The 22,325-nt window shown below is 50.9% G+C and overlaps 1 long non-coding RNA gene across 1 annotated transcript in view; it reads left to right on the forward strand.

Annotated features, from left to right (window-relative positions):
- The first annotated feature begins 7,236 nt into the window (after nt 1-7,236).
- The window catches only part of LOC147121273 (uncharacterized), a 75,687-nt gene continuing 60,598 nt past the window's right edge, over nt 7,237-22,325 (forward strand). Inside the window, exon 1 of the long non-coding RNA XR_015077522.1 lies at nt 7,237-8,510. This is a non-coding gene — a long non-coding RNA (uncharacterized LOC147121273). The remainder of the gene's footprint in view (nt 8,511-22,325) is intronic.

Here is a 22,325-nt window from a genome sequence, read left to right on the forward strand (position 1 = left end):
TCCCCCCCTCTTCCCCCCCTCCCCTTCCCCCCCTCTTCCCCCCTCCCCTTCCCCCCCTCTTCCCCCCTCCTCTTCCCCCCCTCTTCCCCCCAGTCGCTCTCTCTCTTCCCCCCAGTCGCTCTCTCTCTTCCCCCCAGTCGCTCGCTCTCTCTCTTCCAACAACAACATGCCCTCGAAAAAGCCTCGGCACCGCCGGGCACTTCAGCCAGTCTATATATATAAAAGGATACATCTGTCTGTCTGTCTGTCTGGCTATACACTCTAAAGTTATAGAGCGTACCTACACGTGCGTTACATCAAAAGAAAGCTTACGATTCCGGAACAGTCATAAGCATATTTACGTTTTGGCGAGACAAAAATTGTGCCCGGCATCTCATTATCCGCTCATTAGCAATAGAGTGACATTAAGGTCGACCAATCGTACGGTCGAGCGACCCGACGGTCGACCAATCGCTGCGTGGCGGGGGCGGGTTCCTGGCGCGTGCGGGCGGGCCCTCCTAGAGTCGAGTGACGGGACGATTGACCAATCCTACGCTTCGGTGACCTGACGGTCGAACAATCGGTGCGTGTGTGGGCGGGCCTTATCATTCTGAACCGAGGTGAGTCGCCGCCATCTTCATTCCAAACTTTTCATTTCTTTTTCCCGCTTTCTGCGTCTTTAAAAAAAAGTTGCTTTTAAAACACATAGGCCTAGAAATTCAGTATAGCCACGTTCGGGGCGCTACAATCGGGCGGCCGCTAAAGTTTGCGCCCGGCGCAAGTTCGCGCCACCTTCGCCGATATTCCGTCGCATCGCCCCAAGAGGTTGCTGCTGCGCTAAAACAGGCGATGCACGACTATCATTAGGCGCTAAGCCGGCGGTCCGGGGCGATACCCCCGAGGGCGGGCGCAGCGCAGGTGCGGCGAGTTGCTGATTGACGGCAGACACTCTGGCGCCGGTCAGCTCTTAAAGGGGGAGGGTGGACTTGTCTGGCTGCCATGCCCTGCGCACTGCAGCCCTGAAGCAAGGCCTGACCAATGCTGGTTCATCAGTTCTACGCCCTGGACCATGGGGAAGCCCGCTATTCTTCCAAATCCCATTGTACGCTCTTGCTGCTTGTCCAGGGTCATGGGGAAGGAGATGTACTGACGTCTCCTTCTGAAAAGGGCATTGTTCACCTGTCAGATGCAGCAATGTACCGCGAACTGGGAGATGTTGGCAATGTCCCCAGTAGCGGATTGGAAGGAGCCGGTGGCATAGAAGTTGAGAGCCACCGTCACCTTCACTGCCACCGACAGAGACGTCCTGCTCCTCAGCTGTGGCTGCAGATCTCTGCGAAGCAGGTGGCAGATCTCAGTGACCACCTCCCTTCTGAATCGCAGCCTCCGAACACACTGCTCCTCAGACATGTTCAGATATGAGAACTGCTGGCGGTATACCCTGGGTGGGTAAGGCCTCCTGTGCCGACACCTGTTGGCCCTTCTCCGTCTGGCCATGACTGGCACTCTCTCACGGCGTCTCTGATCCCTTTGAATGCAATGCAGAAAGCCAATGTTTCCACCCATTGTAGCCCCCATTACAGTATATGTGGCGACTCAAGGCTATGGCACTGAAAGTGAAATCCAAGTGTAAAGCTCTGGCCTGATGCCAGAAGTACCTGTGCGAGCGCTGAGTCAAAGCAGAAAGCTCTCTGCCTTTGTCTCTCACACAGAAGGATTGGCACAAAATGGCTGTCACTTATAATGCAGGAGGAGTCCCCTTTAAATAGCACCCCCCGCACCCCGCAGCGACTGGGAACCGTTCCCCTCTACCAGTCGCTGGGGACGCCAGGCGCAAAGAAGGGCGGCGCCACTGAAGTTCCGGTTTGGGGCGCACAAAGGGTGTTGCACGATGGAATGACGTCAGGATCTGCGCGCGCGGCTGAGCGCGCGCAAAGACTTTGCGCCGACGCTAAATCTCTAGTGAAGTTGGGGAGAGGCGCAGATCGCGCTGCGCCCGGCCGCTAGCCGCCTAGCGCCCAACATCTCCTCCTCCTAAGGCGCTACCGGCTGGCGCAAGCAACTGAATTTCGAGGCCATATTGTTTTTTAAAAAAGTTAATTACTTTCTAAATCTTTTATCTAATCTCATTAAATTTCCTACCTTTCCCCATTTTTGCAGGTAGGCCTCGAAGCCTGGGCGTCTGTTGCCAGCCATGCTGGACCCTAGGCAATTGTTTTGTGGCAAGCTCCTCCCACCCCTCACCCCCCACCCCTCCCCGCTGGGCCCGATTCCGAACCAGCGGCCAGCCATCTTGGTAAAGGCTGGCTGGGCCCACTGCAAGCTCCTCGTGCTTCATTCGGGGGGGGGGCTCGGGAGGGGAGGGGAGGGGGAGCGGAGAGGATTACCCCGGCAACCGGGCTCGCCAGCCGCAATCGGCTGCTCCGGCCCAGGCCCGGACCCGGAGATCGGGAGGCGGAGAGGGGAGGAGGGTAACCAAGGCAACTGGGCCCAGCCAGCCGCAATCGGCCGTCTCAGGCCCGGCCTCGGGGGGGCGGGGCTCGGGAGGGGGAGCGGAGAGGGTTACCCCAGCAACCGGGCTCGCCAGCCGCAATCAGCCGCTCAGGCCCAGGCCCGGTCCCGGAGATCGGGAGGCGGAAGGGGAGGAGGGTTACCAAGGCAACCGGGCCCAGCCAGCTGCAATCGGCCGTCTCAGGCCCGGCCTCGGGAGGGCGGGGCTCGGGCTCACCGGGGTGCTGCGCTCGGCATGTCAGTGCGTGGGGCGGCACGGAGCTCAGCGGAGCCATCACCGGCAGAGGGGAGAGGGTCTGCTGGCTCCCGCCCTCCCTCCCTTTCTCCCCCCCTCCCTCCCTTTCCCCCCTCCCTCCCTTTCCCCCCTCCCTCCCTTTCTCCCCCCTCCTCCACCCCTCCCCTCCTCTCCCACTCCCCTCTCCCCCTCCCCTCACTCCCCCCTCCCCTCCACTTCCCTCCCTCCCTCCCCTCCCCCCTTCCTCCCTCCCCTCCCCTTCCCTCCCCCTCCCCCCCTTCCTACCCCCTCCTCCCATCTCCTCCCCCCTCCCCCTCCTCCTCCCCATCCCCCCCTTCCTCCCTCCCCCTCCTCCTCCCCCCCTTCCCCCCTCCTCCTCCCCCCCTTCCTCCCTCCCCCTCCCCTTCCCCCCTCCTCCCCTTCCTCCCCCCTCCCCTCCCCCCTTCCTCCCTCCTTCCTCCCCCCTCCCCCCATCCCCCTCCTCCTCCCCCCTCCCCCCCATCCTCCCCCCTCCTCCTCCCCCCCTCCCCCCCATCCTCCCCCCTCCTCCTCCCCCTCCCCCATCCCCCTCCCCCCCTCCTCCCTCCCCCTCCCCTTCCCCCCTCCTCCCTCCCCCTCCCCTTCCCCCTCCTCCCCTTCCTCCCCCCTCCCATCCCCTCCCCTTCCTCCCCTCCCCTTCCTCCTCCCCTCCCTCCTCCCCTCCCCTTCCTCCCCCTCCCCTTCCTCCCCCTTCCTCCCCCCTCCCCTCCCCCCCTTCCTCCCCTCCTCCTCCCCCCTCCCGCCCCCCCTTCCCCCCTCCCCCCCTCCTCCCCCCTCCTCCTCCCCCTCCCCCTCCCCCCAGTCGCTCTCTCTCTTCCCCCCCAGTCGCGCTCTCTCTTCCCCCCCAGTCGCTCTCTCTCTTCCCCCCCAGTCGCTCTCTCTCTTCCCCCAGTCGCTCTCTCTCTTCCCCCCCCCAGTCGCTCTCTCTCTTCCCCCCCGTCACTCTCTCTCTTCCCCCCCAGTCGCTCTCTCTCTTCCCCCCCAGTCGCTCTCTCTCGTCCCCCCCAGTCGCTCTCTCTCTTCCCCCCCAGTCGCTCTCTCTCTTCCCCCCCGTCGCTCTCTCTCTTCCCCCCCCAGTCGCGCTCTCTCTTCCCCCCCAGTCGCTCTCTCTCTTCCCCCCCCAGCCGCTCTCTCTCTTCCCCCCCCAGTCGCTCTCTCTCTTCCCCCCCCAGTCGCTCTCTCTCTTCCCCCCCCAGTCGCTCTCTCTCTTCCCCCCCCCAGTCGCTCTCTCTCTTCCACCCCCCAGTCGCTCTCTCTTTCTCTTCCAACAACAACATGCCCTCGAAAAAGCCTCGGCACCGCCGGGCACTGCAGCTAGTATATAGATATTTCACATCATTCATTTACCACAGAATGGTATAACAAGATTTAATACTGCTTGTAGATTAGTTACTGATCTCCTATGAAACAGCCTTTTATAACACTGTAACAGGAAAAAAACTCAAAATAGCTTTTCTCAATATTCTGTACAAACTTCTCTGAAATTGGGAAATCAACAACTCTAAGATCTTTATTGTGTACAATTCAGTAGTCATATGGTAGTGCATTATGAACATAGCCATACAGTGAGGCTCCCCAATAATGGCAATGGCATCAAATGAGGATTATCAAAATCATAAAACTCATTTGGCACCACTGCAAGAAAATACCCACTACTTGACGAGGAGCTCTTTTTACAGAACTCACCTAACCTTTTATTTGCCCCAGGCTGTGTCTTCAACTTTAACCGTAGAAAGTAAAGACAGAAAAAACTTGCATTTATATAGCGTCTTTCATTTCCTTATGATGTCCAAAAGTGCTTTACAGATAATGGGTTCGATTTTGCCAGGCCTGAGGAGGTGGGATTGGAGGCGTGTGAGGTGGTAAAATCGCCAAAAATGGCGGGCGGGCCCCATCCCGCCTCCATCCCACCTCCAAGCAATATTTCCAAATGCGTGTTTTCTGACCCCCTTTCCATCCTGCCTCCAAGAGGCAGGATAGGCCCTTAACAACCACTTAATTGCCTCTATAATCCCATTTTGAAAGGCCTTTCTGATTTTTAGACAATCCCCCCATCCTACACACCTCCTCTGGAACACGCCAGGTAATGTTGGTGGCCTCACAAGTGGATTGCTCACTCACAGCTGCAGCTCCACCATTACAAAGGAGTTTTCACCAATGATCATTTGCAGGTGGCAGAACTTTGTTGTTTCAGGTCTGGGGGAACTTTTAGTATGCATGCTCAGTGTTGTGGGAGTTTGGAGCCTGATACACATCTCCAGTGTGACCTCCTGGGAAGCCCCTCTCCCCACCTTGACTAAGCACTTCCTCAACTGAGGCATATACCAGAAGCATGGCGACCATTTAATTTCTTTCCTCCTGGACATCAGATTCGAATGCAGCCCAACCACGGCAGCAGCAGAACCATGAGCAACAGCAGCATCAACAGGAGCACCAAGCTGCTAGTCTCCCACCTGAAGATGCACAGGCCAGAAGGCGCCAGTGCGCAACAACATTGCTGCCCGGGATACAAGGGACGCACTCATCCTGGCCAGATTTGCTTAGCCTGCACAATCAAACACTTTAGCCTCACTCCTTCTTACCAGAGCATCGACAATGGACAAGAACCTGCAGAATCATATCACTCTGACCACCATTCTAACAATCACAAGGCACCCTAAGCCCTCAATGTGAAAGTCCCATTTGCGAAATGACACAGACCACAACTTCAACAGTTTGCCATCAGAACACTTTATAATGCAATCACAATGATGGCTGGTCCAAAAACAAAACAACACAGCACCCAAGTGACTACCCTTGTGACCACTTGTGCTTTATCTTCCTCTTATGCGTGCTCCTATGTGGTGCTTCTCCTGTGGCTTCAGCAGATGTGGAGGCCCCTTGCTCACTCTCTTGCTGCTCCTGTCTCGATGCCTTTGGCGGGCATCCTCTGGGGTGGTGAACCTGTGCGGGCTCGCCAACAGTCTGCTGCTCCTGTGGTTGTGCAGGGGCTGAGATGCCCATCTCGGTTGGGTGAGGACTCTGGCCGAGGGCTTTGCTGTGGCATGGTCATGTGAGCGCTTGGAGAGGAGCCCCCACTTCCTTGTTGTCTGCCACCAACATCCCACTCATGGGTCAGCACCACTTCAGAGCTAGCAAGTGGCTTGACAGCACCTTGCTCCACTTCAGGGGGGCCATGAGGACCCATTTCTGCACTAAGTCCTACTCCAGAGGGCTTGCATGAAGGTCTGGTTTGTTTGCTCAATAGCTGACCATTGCTGCTCAAGAGATGTCATTCTATTCTGAACAGTGGCCATGTTTGCAATACCCTGGCGACTAAGCTCCTCCATGGACATAGCCATCCTCTCCTCTACCGTCACCATCCTCTCCTCTACGGTAGCCAGCCTTACCATGGAGGTAGCCATCCTTTCCACGTAGGTTGCCATCCTTTCCGCAGTGATGTGTTCATGCGCAATGCCTCCACAAAGGCTCTGCTCATGTTCGCGATGGACTCCTCCATTCGCTCCACACTTGCAGCGACCCTGGAGACAAAACCTGCCAGAGACGCTTCGCTTGTACCTGTTCCTGGAGTTCCAGCACTGCTCTCCTTCTGGATGGACCTGGAGGCACAGGGTCGACATGCAGCTGAGCCGAGCTGGCAGAGTCCTGCGCCCTCCGACGAGGACTCTCCACTGCTGTCCCTGTCTCCACCATCTGCTGATGCTCACTTGTGAGTTGTGATACACCAGGCGACAACACTACTCTATCTCACGAAGGTCCCACCAAGGTGTGAGTGTCTGCTGGCGCTGGGTGTGCTGAATTCTGCTGACGCTGTGCCCTCAGAGGTTGCAGCTTCCTCTGAGGAGTCTGGAGGCTCAGGCTGTTCCTCCTGGATAGTAGGGTCGGGGGCTTTCGATGGTCCTGTGGGTGAGTAAAGGAAAGAGTTAGAGATGTGAGGCCAAGGTTACATGCACATTGAATATTGCAGATGATCATAAGTCATTCTGTTAGAGTATCAGAATCATTATCAGTGACTCATGCTATGTCAATGAGAGAGATTCCAAACTATTCTGTCACCAGCTTGCTGTGATGCGCCCGTCTGTCCGTCCCCCACTTGGGCATCCTCCTCGATCCCAGCAATTCCCAGGACCGCCCCCTCCCAGAGGGTGAGCTGGTCAACTGAGGTTGGCCCCCCTCCTGTCATGGCTCTTTCCCTCTTATTGTGGGCTCTCTTTTCCTGCAATGAGGGACTCAAGTGGAGTTTGAGTGAGAATGAAGGAGTGAGTGTAGAGAATCTATAGCATAAATGATTAGAAGGATACAAAGGATCCACCCTGTGTGTTGAAAGTTGTTGTTGTCATGGCATCACAGTGATAGGGAGTGTGTGGCCTGCATGGTCGAATAGTTAAGTTAATGTGACCATAGAGAGAGAGGGAATGGGTAAGGGTGCAGGGATGTAAGTGTCAAGTGGCATGTGGAGGAAGAGGTTGGCAAAGCAGAGTGATGATGAGGAGAGGCAATGGGGATCAGATTGAGGGTGATGGAAAAATCATACTCACTTTTCATGTGTGGAGAAGGTCTTCCTGCATTGCAGCCAGGTTCTGCGGCTCAGCGAAATGGAGTTAACCTCCTGGGCCACTTGTAGCCACACAGCTTTTGTCTGCTGGGGTGGTTTTTTTCTCCGTGAAGAAGGGAACAGCACCTCCTTATTACAGCTGGCTCCGTGCACCAGAGCTTGGAGGGAGGGCTCATCAAATCAAGGAGCACACTTTTGCTTGATCATTGACATTATCCACAATTCAACTCCTTCATGTAAATTACAGAGCCTTTGCAGTCTCCAGAATAATCAAGGCTGCTTGCAGGCCTTAAATCCAACAGCATTGATGACGTCATCGGAGGTGACTTACTGTATGAAAAAACTCATTGGGCCAGTGGTTCCCACACGCAGGAAATCAATTGCCCAATTAGGGGAAAATCCCACTTTTTCAACACTTCACTTAGGAGTCGGGGTCCTGACATGATTTCCACCTGACACGCCCCAGCCCGCCCACACTGACAAAATCCAGCCCATAGAATTACTTTTGAAGTGTAGGCAAATGTAAATCCAAAAAAATTTACTGCGTTTGGTATAATTGAAGAGCCAAGGTAAGTAAAAAGCTATAGAAGGTCACAAATGATAAGTAACAGCAAATAACAGCAGAAAGTGGTGAAAGAAGCATTTGAGGATAGGAGATAGAGATGAGAGAGAAACATACTGATGTTACAAGCTCGTAAGATGCTTTGTTTTTCAACTCACCAAATCTTAAAACTAAGCACAGACTAATTGGCAAGTGGAGTTTTGCCAGACTTCTGAATGTCTTATATAGATTAATGGGCTCTGTGTGAGCTGAACACTATTTAGGCAATGATTCTGGCCTAAAACAGGCTGATTTAGAAATACTTTAATAATCTAGACATCGTTGAAAGACTACTGTATGCAGAACTTTCATGTGCCCTCAGTCTTAAAGCCAAAGGACACAATGTTTACTTCTCCTCTCTTGTAGAAATGAGTATCCTAACTGATGAGAAAAGGGAAGCCACTGTGACAGCTATTACACCTTGTAAATTCTATACCATTTCAAAGACAGACTTTAATGAAACACTGGAGCTATATCCAAAGATGAAGGAACATTTTGTAAAAGTTTTATTAGAAAAGCAGGAAACGACATCCCCGGAAACAATATCCATGGAGTGACTGTTCAAGTTATTTTCATGTTCATTGATACTGGTGAGTAAAATGATTATTTTTTCACATCTGGCTCTGTTGAATTTGTTATGATGTTAACGGCCCAGGAATTGTGAGAATGCTTTTTAAAATCCTGGGGCTTGTTTGGTGACAGAATGTACCTTCTGTTTTTCCAGTTTATTTCCATTCTCTCTCCTTTCTAGACTATCCAGATTACTCACAAACTGTGGTCAAGAGGGAAAGCACAGGCAACTTGCTCCCAGGCTGTTCTTGAGACAACCACCAAGAGGTGTAGGGAAGCAATTTGGTGGCACTTTCTCCCACACCCACCTCACAGTGATAAAGTGATTGGCCATCACTCACCATCTTTTGCCAACAGAGTGCCTGAGATCAGTAACAGCACGTGAGACTCCGGGCGTGATTTTCCCAATGGAGGCGGGTTGGAGGCGGGTTTCGGTTTGGGTGGGTTCCAAACCCGCTTTCACTGTGAGGTGGGAAAAATTTGTGATTTTTCCCTAATTGGCCAGTTAATTTCAGAGGTGTGGGTTCCCCTGGCCCAATTAGTGTTTTGGGACTGAAACTCGCCTCTGCTGACGTCACTTATCAAGCTTCATTTAAGGGCTGCTTGCTGCCTTGGCTCTTCCACTGGTTTTTGGTCGATGGTGCACCACCTCCAAACTTTTATCTCCTTGAAGAATGGCCAGCTCCAAGGCAAGGGCCTCCCCGAGGTTCTCAAATGAGGCACTGGGTATGCTGGTTGAGGGGGCGAACGCTAGCAGGGAGGTGCTCTTCCCCTCATCTGGGAGGAAGAGGCCTCCCAAAGAAACCAAGGCTGTGTGGGTCCAGCTGGCAAGGGATATAACCTCCAGATCTGTGTGCAGATTGGGTGATTGTTTCTGTTTATTGATAAAGTGCCATTCCTGTGTGAATGTATTAAAATTAGGTGATGGAAAACTGTTGGCATGATGGCATCTGTTATTTCGGCTTAGGCAGCTCCACATTGTGGGCTCCGGAACACTTGTGTGGTCAGATTGGTGGTCAGAGTGAAAGGAGGCCAGAGAGTCATGTCCATTGTCTATCATGTGTTAAGAAGGAGCCAAGCACATGTGTCACAATGGGCAACCTATGCAAATCTGGCCAGGATGAGTGCACACCTTGCATCACGGGCACCCATGTGCTCATGTGCTGCTGCTGCTGCTGGTCGATATGCCGCCGCTCGGCCCTCCTCTTCCTCCTCCTCCTCCTCATCTGAGGAGGCTATGAACTGAGCCACTTGCTCATCAGGAAGCTGCAAGCCACGACGCTGTGCCATGTTGTGCAGTGCACAGCAGACCATGACCATCCTGGAGACCCTGGCTGCTGAATACTGCAGGGCTCCACCTGATCTATCAAAGCATCGGAATCGCATCTTCAGCAAGCCAATGGTTTGCTCGATGATGGACCTGGCCGAAATGTGGCTGGCATTGTAGCGCTCCTCAGCCTCGTTAGTTGGCCTCCTGATAGGCGTCATTAGCCACTTCTTCAGGGGGTAGCCCTTGTCACCAAGGAGCCATCCGTTAAGTTCATTTGGCAGATTGAAGAGCGGAGGAACACTAGAGTTCCGCAGGACGAACGAGTCATGGCAACTACCACAGAACTTGGCACAAACATGCAAAATCTCCTTCTTGTGGTTACACACCAGCTGTACATTGAGGGAGTGGAAGCCTTTGCAGTTGACAAAGATAGCTGCATTTTGATGGGGTGCCCTAAGGGCCACATGTGTGCAGTCTATGATGCCCTGCACCATTGGCAAGCCTGCCATATTTGCAAAGCCAACTGAACGCACGGTTATACTTGCTTGATCCCTCGAGAAGTGGATGTAATTGTGCGCCTTTGCGAAAAGGGCATCGATAAACTGCATGATGCAACTGTGGGCAGCCAACTGGGAAATGCTGCTGATGTCTGCTGATGATCCCTGGAAGAAGCCTGAGCCAAAAAAGTTGAGTGCGGTGGTGACGTTGACAGCCACTGGTAAGGGGTGTCCACCCGCTCCTCTGGGCTCCAGGTGTTGGTGCAGCAGTGCGCAGATGTTTCCGACAACCTGTCGCTAAAGCCTCAGCCTCTTTTGGCACTGCTGCTCAGTCATGTTGAGGTAGCTCATCCTCTGTCTGTAAACCCTGAGAGGGGGGTTATCTCCTGCGGTGACGTGCTTCCATGCATTGGCGCCTTCTGGCCTGTGCAGCATCAGGTGGGTGAGCAGGAGGTTGGGGCTCCTGCTGCTGTTGCTGCTGAGCTGCCTGGTTCTGCTGCTGCCGTGGCTGCTCCTCATCGAATCTGAGGTCCATGGTGAAAGGAAATAAATGGTTCCCATGCTGCTGGCAGATATCTCCATTGGGGAAGCGCTCAGTCCAAGTGGGGAGAGGGTCTTCCAAGGAGGTCCCACAGTTGAGAGATAGAAGCTGCAGCACCTCCGACTTCAGTAGGCCTGCTAAACGTACTGAAAGACCTGTGGAACAAAAGTTCTGCCACCTGCAACTGATCCCTGATGAAAGCTCCGTTTTAATGGTGGAGCTGCAGCTGTGAGGAGGCCATCCACTTGTCAACCGACCAGGTTTAGCTGCCATGGTTTAGGAGCATCGTGCTTCTGTTGCCGCCACTGTTTTGGAGCTACATTGATGGAGATGACAGAGCGAATTAGGCGGTGGTCTGTCCATCAGTCATCCGCTCCTGTCATGGCGCGGGTGATGCGGACATCCTTGCGGTCCCTCGCAGCAGATGCCAGTGCTTGGAGCAGCGAGGGTGTTGCCATGAAACCTTATACTTGTCTCTCTGACAGAACAAGGTGTTGGTTATGACAAGGCCATGTTCTAAGCATTTCGTCAGGAGGAGGGTACCATTGGAGTTGGCTTTCCCTACCCCCTCTCTGCCGATTCACCTCCCCAGAGGTCTGTGGTTTTCCAACTCTGGCGTTGAAGTTGCCAAGGAGGATCAGCTTGTCGCCCGTTGGGACTCGGGACAGGGATTGTTCGAGGCTGGAGTAGAATTCCTCTTTGGTCTCGTCTGTGGCTTCCAGTGTTGGTGTGTATGCACTGATGACCGTAGCACACTGGCTCTGGTCTAGGGTGAGCCGTAGAGTCATGAGGCGTTTGTTTATTCCACAAAGGGAGTCTCTGAGACGTTCAACTAGCTAATTTTTTATGGTGAAGCCTACCCCATGGAGGCGGCGTTCTTCTTCAGGTTTGCCTTTCCAGAAGTAGGTGTAACCACCGCCTTGCTCCTTGAGCTGGCCTTCCCCTGCCCGCCAGGTCTCACTTAGGGCGGCGATGTCTATGTCGAAACGTCTGAGCTCCCGGGCAACGATAGCAGTACGCCATTCTGGTCTGCCACTGTTGGGGTTGTCCATGAGGGTCCTGACGTTCCAGGTCCCGAACTTCATTTTAAAGGGTGGAAGACCTTTTAACGTGGGGTGGCCATTGCAGACCAGCTACCAAATGTGGCAAAATAACAAAGGCCTGTCAAAATAGGATTATACAGGCCTTTAACTACTATTTAAGGGTCTTAACTACCTCTCCCGACTGATGGAGGCAGGACCGAATCACACCCATCAAACCTGCCTCGGCAAAATAATAATAATAACAATAATAACAATCAACTTTATTGTCATTGTTAGTGCACAAGTGCAGTACAACGAAATGTAGGCTTGCGGCTCCCGAGAGTGTACATTTAGATTAAGACATTTAAACATTCAACATTCATTTGGCTTGTAATACATTAACATAAACATTATAAAGTGCATTGGCAGATGTGCAGGCTTTAGAGTTTATTTGTGGAGTTCAGTAGGATGACAGCCCTGGGAAAGAAGCTGTTCCTGAATCTGGTCGTTCGGGTGCGAATGCATCTGTAGCGTCTCCCAGATGGCAGGGGGGCGAACAGACTGTGGCTGGGGTGGGTAGGGTCTTTGATGATGGTCAGTGACCTCCGTAAACAGCGTTTCTGATAGATGTTCTCTATGGTCGGTAGCCGGGTGCCGGTAATGCGTTGGGCAGTTTTGACTACCCGCTGCAGGGCTTTCCGGTCATAGGAGCTACAACTGCCATACCATACTGTGATACAGTTCATCAGGATACTCTCTATTGTGCAGCGGTAAAAGTTAGAGAGGATCAGGGGTGACAGGTTACATCCCTTCAGCCTCCTTAGGAAGTATAGGCGCTGCTGGGCCTTCTTCACCAAAGAGGAGGTATTGAGGGACCAGGAGAGGTCTTCTGTGATGTGGACTCCGAGGAACTTAAAGCTGTCCACCCTTTCCACCACAGCCCCATGGATGTGGATGGGGGTGTGACTTCCGCCTTTAGACTTCCTGAGGTCCACAATGATTTCCTTGGTTTTCTTGATGTTAAGGGCCAGGTTGTTATCGGCGCACCACTTCACGAGATGCTGGACCTCCTCCCTGTAGGCTGACTCATCGTTGTTGGAGACCTGACCTACCACCGTGGTATCATCCGCAAACTTGATGATGGTGTTGGAACCATGAACAGCCACACAGTCGTGGGTGAAGAGGGAGTAGAGGAGGGGGCTCAGCACACATCCTTGTGGGGCCCCCGTGTTCAGGGTCGGGGGGGGGAGGTGTGGTTACCTAATTTGACAGACTGGGGTCTGTTTGTTAGGAAGTCCAGGGTCCAGTTGCAAAGGGAAGTGTTCAGGCCAAGAGTGTGGAGTTTGGAGGCCAGCTTGTTGGGGACGATAGTGTTGAATGCTGAGCTTAGTCTATGAACAGCATTCTGATGTAGGTCTCTTTACCGTCTAAGTGATTCAATGCAGAGTGTAGAGCAGTTGTGATTGCATCCTCTGTTGATCTGTTTGCACGATAGGCAAACTGGTGTTTGTCAAGAGAGGCGGGAACACTGGCTTTGATGTGAGCCAGGACCAGTCTCTCGAAACATTTCATTGTGATGCGTGTGAGTGCGACAGGTCGATAGTCGTTCAGACACGTCACAGCCGTTTGCTTTGGCACAGGAATAATGGTAGCGGTCTTGAAGCATGGAGGGGCTACTGCCTGGGCCAATGACAGATTGAAGATGGCGGTGAAGACATCAGCCAGCTGATCAGCACATTCCTTGAGTACCCGTCCAGGGATGCTATCCGGTCCAGCAGCCTTACGTGTGTTCACTCTGCGTAGAACACCCCTTACGTCGGAGGTCGACAGAGTGAGCACCTGGTCTTCCGGGGGTGGCAAGGCTTTGGTAGCCGGCTCCCTGTTGTCCCTGTCAAAGCGAGCGTAGAAGTTGTTAAGCTCCTCCGGAAGGGAGGCATCGCTAACCGGGGGGCTGGTGTTTTTACTCTTGTAGTCAGTGATGGACTGGATGCCTTGCCACATGCGCCGGGGGTCCGAGTTGTTGTGGAAATGATCCTCAATCCGCAGTGTCTGTTTCCTTTTGGCAGTCCTGATACCCTTTTTTAGGCAGGTTGGAGGCGGGTTCCGAACCCACCCTCAGTTTTTGCCATTTTGTCAACTGTCCCACCTCCAAACCTGCCTCCTCGGGGCTGGGAAAATCACCCCCAGGAGTCCAAAAACATGTCCATACATGGCAACCATCCATGTTTCACATGGACATCAGTGTTTCCACTTGTCCATTTTTGTGCATGAAAAGCAGCACAGCTCCAGTCTCCCCCTCACTGCCTCTTCCAGCTCGTACCTGTTGCTCCTCCAGGAGATTGAACACCACTGCACACTGTTTTGCAAGATCAGCAGCTCTAACTCACAGCATACACAGCGTTCAATCTCTTGAAGAAGCAGCAGCAGAATATAAGATATATACATAGCGCTGAAGAGTGGACCCAGGAGCAACTCAGAGGCAGGAGAGCCAAGAGTAGCACTAGTGGGAGGGAGTGGGGCAGCCGGAGAAGAATGCCAGAAAGGGGTTGAGGGGATGAGAAGGGTGCCAGGATGAAATAGGTGGGGAGGAAGAGCATTAGCATGAACTAAGAAAAGAGAAGGAAAAGACTGCCAGCATGAACTGAGGGGCAAAGAAGAGTGTCAGGAGGGTGAGGTAGTGCCAGCATGAAACAGGAGGGGGAGGGATTGCCAACATGTACTGGGTGGAAAAGTGAGCAGATTTCCAGCATGAACTAGGGGAGGGTAAAAGAGAAGGATGGCAGCATGAACTGAGAGGAAGAGGGAGGAGACCAAACATGGATCTAGGGGATGAAAGGGAAGAAGAGTGCCTCCTTTAATGGGGGGAGTGGTGTCATAAAGTGGTGTCATCTGTGTCATTCTGATAAATTGTTTAAAAATTGTTTTTATGGTTATCAATCATGTTTAACAAGAGAAGTTACCAATATATGGCCACAATCCTCAACAATGTTACCATCTAGATAGAGGTTATGAGGCCCTGGTGTTCTTCCAGAACTAGACAGCTGAAGCCACGGCCACCGATGGTGGGGTGAAGGAAGTGGGGTAAGGGTTAAACCTATTGATCTTTGATATTGCTGATTCCATTCACAAATGGATCAAATAAGATGTGTTCCAAGTTAACTTCTAATATTTTTTTTAAGTTCCTCTATGCATTTACTCTCATTCTATTTTGTTACTATGGAAATCCTACTCGATTTCAAGTTAATTACCTCAACTTAACTATTTAAAGGGGTCATTTTAATCTAAAATAAATTGAGTAAATAACTAAATTATTCGCATTAGGGAATTTTTGAGCAAATCAGCCATAAATTTGTAATAAATCTAAACTTGCAGCTCTAGTACGAAGTAGAGCCTATATGAAATACTAGTACATTGAATGGAGGGCATAAGAAAGAAATAGGAAGGAACAAATTAACCTTCCTAATTTTCCCCATCACTTAGGATTATACATGCTGTGAAGAACCACTTACAGCACTGCTTAATACGATCTTACAAACAAACTCCAGATACAGTTATATAAAAAAGTGTGTTTAATAATAAACAGGTACTATGGTAAAGGTTGGCAACTTAACAGCATATAGCCTTTCGCCACTCTCTTTTCCACAGAGCGTTCTGGATCTTGCCTTACATGCCCAATTTCCTCCTCCCCTTCCCCAGGGGTAGAAGGAGTCACAACTCCACATTTCCATGGCCCTGGGGCTTAAGATCATTACATTGCCCTTCGGCAGTCTCTCACAGCTATCAGTTTATAACAAATCAGCTATGCTCACAATGACCCTGCCATACAAAAGGTGAAGGGGGTTATTTTGACCAAAGGATGAAAACAGGCACTAAATGGGTGCTGTGCTAATTAGACTAACCTGTTTGAAAGTCTGGATTTAGCACACAATTTTGGTCCTAATTGCTGATTACCATAATTTGAACTTGCCTGGAGGTGCTAAAACAGACACCTGCAGGTTTAGCATTCAAGTGCCGATTAGATGCAATTTTCATGCAGCAATTATATGTGGGCTTCTCGCACCCACTTTCACTGAAGGTGTGGAATGCTCTGGCTGACACAGCGGCATGTTGCAGGATACTTCTCAGACACGGGACTGGAGGTCCTGATGGAAGAGGTCCAAAGGAGGAGGGATGTCCTGTACCCACAGGGGGGAAGGATGCCACCTCGCCCCCCTGTCCCCCTCTCCTGCAGCAGCTGGTACTGCTCTGCTTGGCGATTGGGCGGATAAATGGCAGATGCACTATAATGTGGACAAGTGCGAAGTTATCCACCTTGGGTGCAGGAACGGGAGGGCAAATTATTATTTAAATGGCAATAGATTGGGAGAGGGGGAAGTACAGAGAGACCTGGGTGTTCTTGTACACCAGTCACTGAAGGCGAGCATGCAGGTGCAACAGGCGGTCAAGAAGGCAAACGGTATGCTGGCCTTCATAGCAAAAGGGTTAGAATACAGGAACAGGGATACCTTGCTGCAGCTGTACAGGGCACTGGTGAGACCACACCTCGAGTACTGTGTACAGTTTTGGTCGCCTCATCTGAGGAAGGATGTTCTTGCCATGGAGGGGGTGCAGCGGCGATTCACCAGGCTGATACCAGGAATGGCGGGAATGACCTATGAGGAGAGACTATGTAGTTTAGGGATGTACACACTGGAGTTTAGAAGATTGAGAGGGGACCTCATAGAAGTGTATAAAATTCTGACAGGTCTAGACAGACTGGATGCAGAAGGAATGTTTCCCTTGGCGGGTGAGAACAGAACTAGAGGACATAATTTAAGGATAAGGGCTAAACCATTTAGGACAGAGATGAGGGGGAATTTCTTCACTCAGAGAGTGGTGAACCTGTGGAACTCATTGCCACAGAGGGCAGTGTACGCCAGCTCATTAAATATATTTAAGAGGGAATTAGATATATTTCTACGGGCAAAAGGGGTTAAGGGTTACGGAGAGAAGGCGGGGACGGGATACTGAATTAAAGGATCAGCCATGATCTCATCGAATGGCGGAGCAGGCACGAAGGGCCGAATGGCCTACTCCTGCTCCTATCTTCTATGTATCTATGTATCTATGTATGTCCTCCTCCCATTCATCGTTCAGACCAAGGGGGGCCCCTAGCAAGATTCTCAAGACTAAGCAATCCCTTTCTCCTGGTGACTCCTATAAGGTGGAGCAGCACAGCACTTACTCTTTTTAGGTGAAGCCCTCAGAGAATTTGTAGAATAAATGTTGCTCAAGTGTTGGTAAAGTCTTGACAAAGTGTCCCAGAAAGTCTCCCGATGTGTTTCAGAGGTCCTCTTCACAGCTCCAGCAGCAAGTGAACATGAAATGGTATCTCTTTGAAGCACTTCAAATCCACATCAACGCCTTGTTTACACCCAAACAGCTGGCTGCTGTTCGGAGAGGGAGTTAGGACAAGTGCTAGCCACCAGAATGTCATGCAACCTTCTTAATGCACGCTAGTAGGCATTTTATTTGGCAATCAGCCCCTTAAAGATCCTCTGGACGGCCATTCCTAGCACGCGCTACAACTCCTTTACCAAGATGGTGTCTTGCACTAAACACGGGCTAAACCGGCGTTTTAGCTCATGACCCCATCTTGGCCACCTCGGAGGATCTTCAGCACCTGAACATGCTGCTGAAAATCACCTTTGAGAACTGTTCCCCATCTGGATTTTCTCGTACCTTCTTGTCTAGTCTTCCATGAACTTTTTCCCATGTTCAGTATGGAAGCATATCACATACATGGCAGACTCCAGTCATCATGTCTTCCAGTAACCTCAGAAGGCATTCATGTTTGATAGGATCATATTACCATCAAAATATGAAGAAAGATATACAAACATAGAGTGCTGCAATTATAACTAATTCCCTGGTGATAGCTTGGCAGTTACTCTGGGACTTTCAACATGTGTGAATGGAATTTATTTTTTGATCTACTTATTCACTCCCCTTGAAGAGCATTAGAGAGTAACAAAGTGCACAACTGGTATAGTAACTGAACATCAGAATCATCAGCATTCCCCTTAAGCCAAAGGGCTTTATCAAGTGCATTCGATCCGAAACCAATGAAAATCTTATCAGACAACCCCACCATGCTTTCCGGTAACCTCAGAAGTCTATAATTCATGTCTCATCACTTTCTAAGTACCCGGTATGAATTAGGGCTAGTTTTTCTGTGGTAGCTTACACTGTCATTAATCTAAGATGGGCCTTTACTTTTACCAAGCACCAAAATCAAAATTGGTTGTTTTCTTCTCATGAGTTAAAGGGTTGTTTGGTCAGATCCAACTTGCTGATAGAAAACTATTCAGCTCTCTATCTCTCCATCAACTAAAGATGTTTTTTGCCAAGACCCATTCACAGCATCAGCGAAGAGGACCTTCATGTTCTTCCTACGTAGGACAGAGTACAGGAACTGTGGTACAGGTCAGCAATACTACAGCACATACATTTTGCTTCTCTTGTTTCTCTCTTTCTTCATAGAACCATCTAGATTTGATTCTATACACCCAACTTCCCCCTTCCCTCCCCGGGGGTGGATGAGCCACAACTCCACCTTCCCACAGGATTGTTACACTGCACAGAACATTTTCTTCCAGTGCCAACCTTATCACCAAACTCTAATCCCAGTATTTCATGTTGAATGTGGAATCTGTATGGCCCAGAATTTGCTTGAGTGGGGCATTTTTCCTCACCCTTCTGCTCAAAAAATGTTTGCGCTGCAAATTGCTGAAAATGTGAATTGATAATAGCGCGGTGAGGTCAATGGGGTATCTGGGACCTTGGTGAACGATGGGAGCGGACAGACTAAGGATAAAGTTTAGGACTCTCCTTCATTTTACAAGAGAGAGATTCAGCAGTACTTTCTATAGCAAATACTGCCCAGATTGTCTTTCCCATTTAAATATAATTTAAGGCATAACTGGTTTTATTTAGTGTGATTGACATGGGATAGCTGCAAAGCATACATGGGTGGACATTGGGGCCGGAACTTTCCCGTTGCCGAGTGTACGGGTTTGGGGGCGGGTTGGCAGTAAAAATCCCGGAAATAGCGAGTTCGTCAGGAACCCGCCATCATCCCACCGCCTCGCGCATTTAACTCGGGCGGTGTTGAAGGTGCGACACGGACCCGATCAGCAGAGGTGGGCAATCTCATTGAAATCATTAAGTGCTTGTTTACAGACCCTTAACAGTGATTTTAACACCAGCTTCTGAAATTTACTGCAAGAGCACGGGATTCACAGAGGTCAAGTACCTCGCTTGTGAAAGGGAGGCAGATGTTCAGTGGCCATTGGCGAGTTCCGTCATTGACAGCTGGTAAAAGCACATAAATCCTCCAACATTACACCTCATTACTTGCCTCATCGAAAGGCTCTTGCTCACTCCATTTTTGTCCTCTGATTTCAGAGACTGCTGCTTGCAACTCATTTCTGCAATATCGGAAGCCACTCTCACCACATTGCTACTCATTATCACAACACTGACGGATTGGCCCTCTGATCTCTACTTTACCTGCCATCTACTACATCAGCATGGGTGCCGCTTATACTGTCTCACCTTGGTCCTCAGAACCGGACCAAGATGAGGCCCACCACCTGTAATGTATATACCTTTAAGGGGGGAACTATCTTTTCCAGCTCATGTATACTGCAGTACCGGCAGTGACCACACCTGTATATGGCACTGAGTAGTAATCTGTACAGATCAGTTCCATTGTGAGCCACGTTTAGTAAACACCTGTTGTACCGTTCTCCTGCAGTCTGTGTCTTATTATACACGGACACAACATTGGCGACGAGGCAAGTTCGAACCTATCTGCAACTCTGCATCACCTCCCGGGGATTTGTTCCTGGAGATCAGTGGATTGGAGGTCAAGGCCAGAGACTCGGGCGTTGACCACGGGCAACCGCCCAGTCATCCAGCAGAGACTCGAGAATTGCGGGGGAGGCTGTCGAGAGCCAGGCTTGGCTTTCCAGTCGAGGTGGTCCAGCGAAACGGGCTGGCAACAGGTAGTGCACAGACCCTTCCCGGACAGCGGCGGGCTAGAGCCCGACCGAGTGGCACAGCAAAGGGCCGAGCAGCGTCGACGGGGGAGAGAGAGAGAGGGCAGAGCGCACAGGGCGCAGCCGGTGTTCAGGGGCCAAGCAGCGTCGGAGAGAGGGAGAGAGAGATGCACAGAAACCCGTGAGGCGCCGCCATTGCCACGAGGACCGCCGAGAGTGGCGTTGGCAGCAGCGCAGGAGAAGCGCGCGAAACCTACAGGGCGCCGCCATTGCTACGAGAACCGCCGGGAGCGGCGTTGGCAGCAGCGGGGGAGGAAGGAAAGCGCGGGAGACACCATTTTAAGTCATTGGGAGATGCCATTTTAAACCACACCCAAAATGCCGAAGAGTGGCAGTATCACCGCATTTGACAATGAAGTCGAAGATTGGACTACATATGTCGAACGAATAGAGGTATACTGCAAGGCAAATGAGGTGTCAGATGACAAGAAAGCGTCGGTATTGTTAAATTTAATGGGTGCAAAGACGTATGGTTTATTATGAAATCTAGTAACCCCAACGAAGCCAATGGAAAAGAGTTTTGAAGACATAGTAACGATACTACAGGAACATTTAAACCCCACACCACTGCTGATAGCAGAAAGATTCAAGTTTCACAAACGGAACCAGCATAAGGATGAAATCAATGCTGATTATTTAACAGAACTGCGCAAACTATCGAAACACTGCCAGTTTGGAGCGGGACTGGCAGATACCTTAAGGGACAAGTTTGTGTGTGGGCTTCAAAGTGAAGGAACCCAGAAACGGCTTTTATCTGAAAAGGACCTTACGCTGGAAAAGGCTTTCAGCATTGCGGTATCATATGAAGCAGCAGCACGGGGTGCTGCAGAGATACAACAGAGACCGCAAGAATATGGCACAAACGAAATGTCATATGGAACAGAGAAGTGCTATCGTTGCGGCAGAACAACACACGACCAGAATGATTGCTGGTTCAAAGACAAAGTGTGCAGACAGTGTGGAAAAGTAGGACACATAGCACGAGTCTGCAGGTTGGGAAAGAAAACCAGCAATAAGAAACCTACCAAAGGAAAGTACAAGAAGGTACATAAGATGACGGAGAATAGTTCAGACGAACAAAAGAGTGATAACGACTCCGAAAGCAGGGAACTGAGTTGTCTGAAACGACAAAATGTGATCACAATGGAGGATCACCGAACCATTTGGGTCACTCTCAAGATAGCAGGAGTCCAGGTAAAGATGGAATTGGACACAGGATCAGCCCTAACAGTCATAAACCGACGGGACTACGAGTGGCTATTCTCACACATGCCCTTGAGAGACACAAAAATTATTTTGAAGACCTACCCCAAAGGAAAAATAAGGGTGACCGTTATATATAACGGTAAGGAAACACCAAAACTAGACCTGTATGTATTGCAAGATGGAGGACCACCATTACTGGGACGTGAATGGATCCGGAAAATACAACTGGATTGGCATTCCATACAGGCACTGACTGTGGCTGACAAAAAGGATGACGACGTCACACCTGGGCAACTGTCAAAGATCCTAACTGACGCGAAAGAAGTGTTCCAGCAAGGACTCGGAACACTAAAAGGCATGACCGCGACGATTAAAATTGAAGAAAACGCAAGCCGAAAATTTTTTAAGGCCAGACCTGTACCTTATGCGATCCGCCCAGCTGTTGAAGCAGAGCTGGAGAGTCTGGAACGTTCAGGTGTACTGTCCAAGGTAGACTGGAGCAAGTGGGCTACACCCATCGTCCCTGTGATGAAAAAGTCGTTGAGCAGCACGCCTGGGGAACCAAGGAAGGTTTGCATCTGTGGGGACTTTAAGGTAACAGTGAACCTGGTCCTTCACACCGTACAATATCCACTTCCACGGATTGAAGATATTTTCGCCTCGCTATCTGGAGGGAAACGCTTCACTAAGATTGATCTGGCCCAGGCGTATCTGCAAATGGAGGTAGAAGAAGCATCAAAAAAATACCTCACAATCAACACCCATAAAGGTCTCTACCAATACAACCGGCTGGTATTCGGGGTAGCATCAGCTCCGGCTATTTGGCAGAAGGCAATGGAACAAGTCCTGCAAGGGATCCCAGAGACCCAGTGTTATTTGGACGATATCCTGGTCACGGGCGAAAATGACAGTGATCACCTTGCCAACCTGGAGCAGGTGCTCACTAGATTGCAGGAATATGGGCTCCGAGCTAACCGCCCCAAATGCGAGTTTTTTAGAAAACAGATCTCGTATTGTGGCCACGTTATCGATAAAGAGGGGTTACATAAGTCCCCAGAGAAGATTGAGGCAGTAGTCAAGGCTCCAGCGCCGGAAAATGTGTCACAACTGAGGTCGTTCCTCAGGCTGGTAAACCACTACCATAAGTTCTTGCCAAATTTGTCTACAATACTACACCCACTGAACACCCTACTGCAA

Source organism: Somniosus microcephalus, chromosome 3, assembly GCF_052327205.1.
Source record: "Somniosus microcephalus isolate GS21.2 chromosome 3, FLI_Smic_1.0, whole genome shotgun sequence".
NCBI classification, from domain to species: Eukaryota; Metazoa; Chordata; class Chondrichthyes; order Squaliformes; family Somniosidae; genus Somniosus; species Somniosus microcephalus.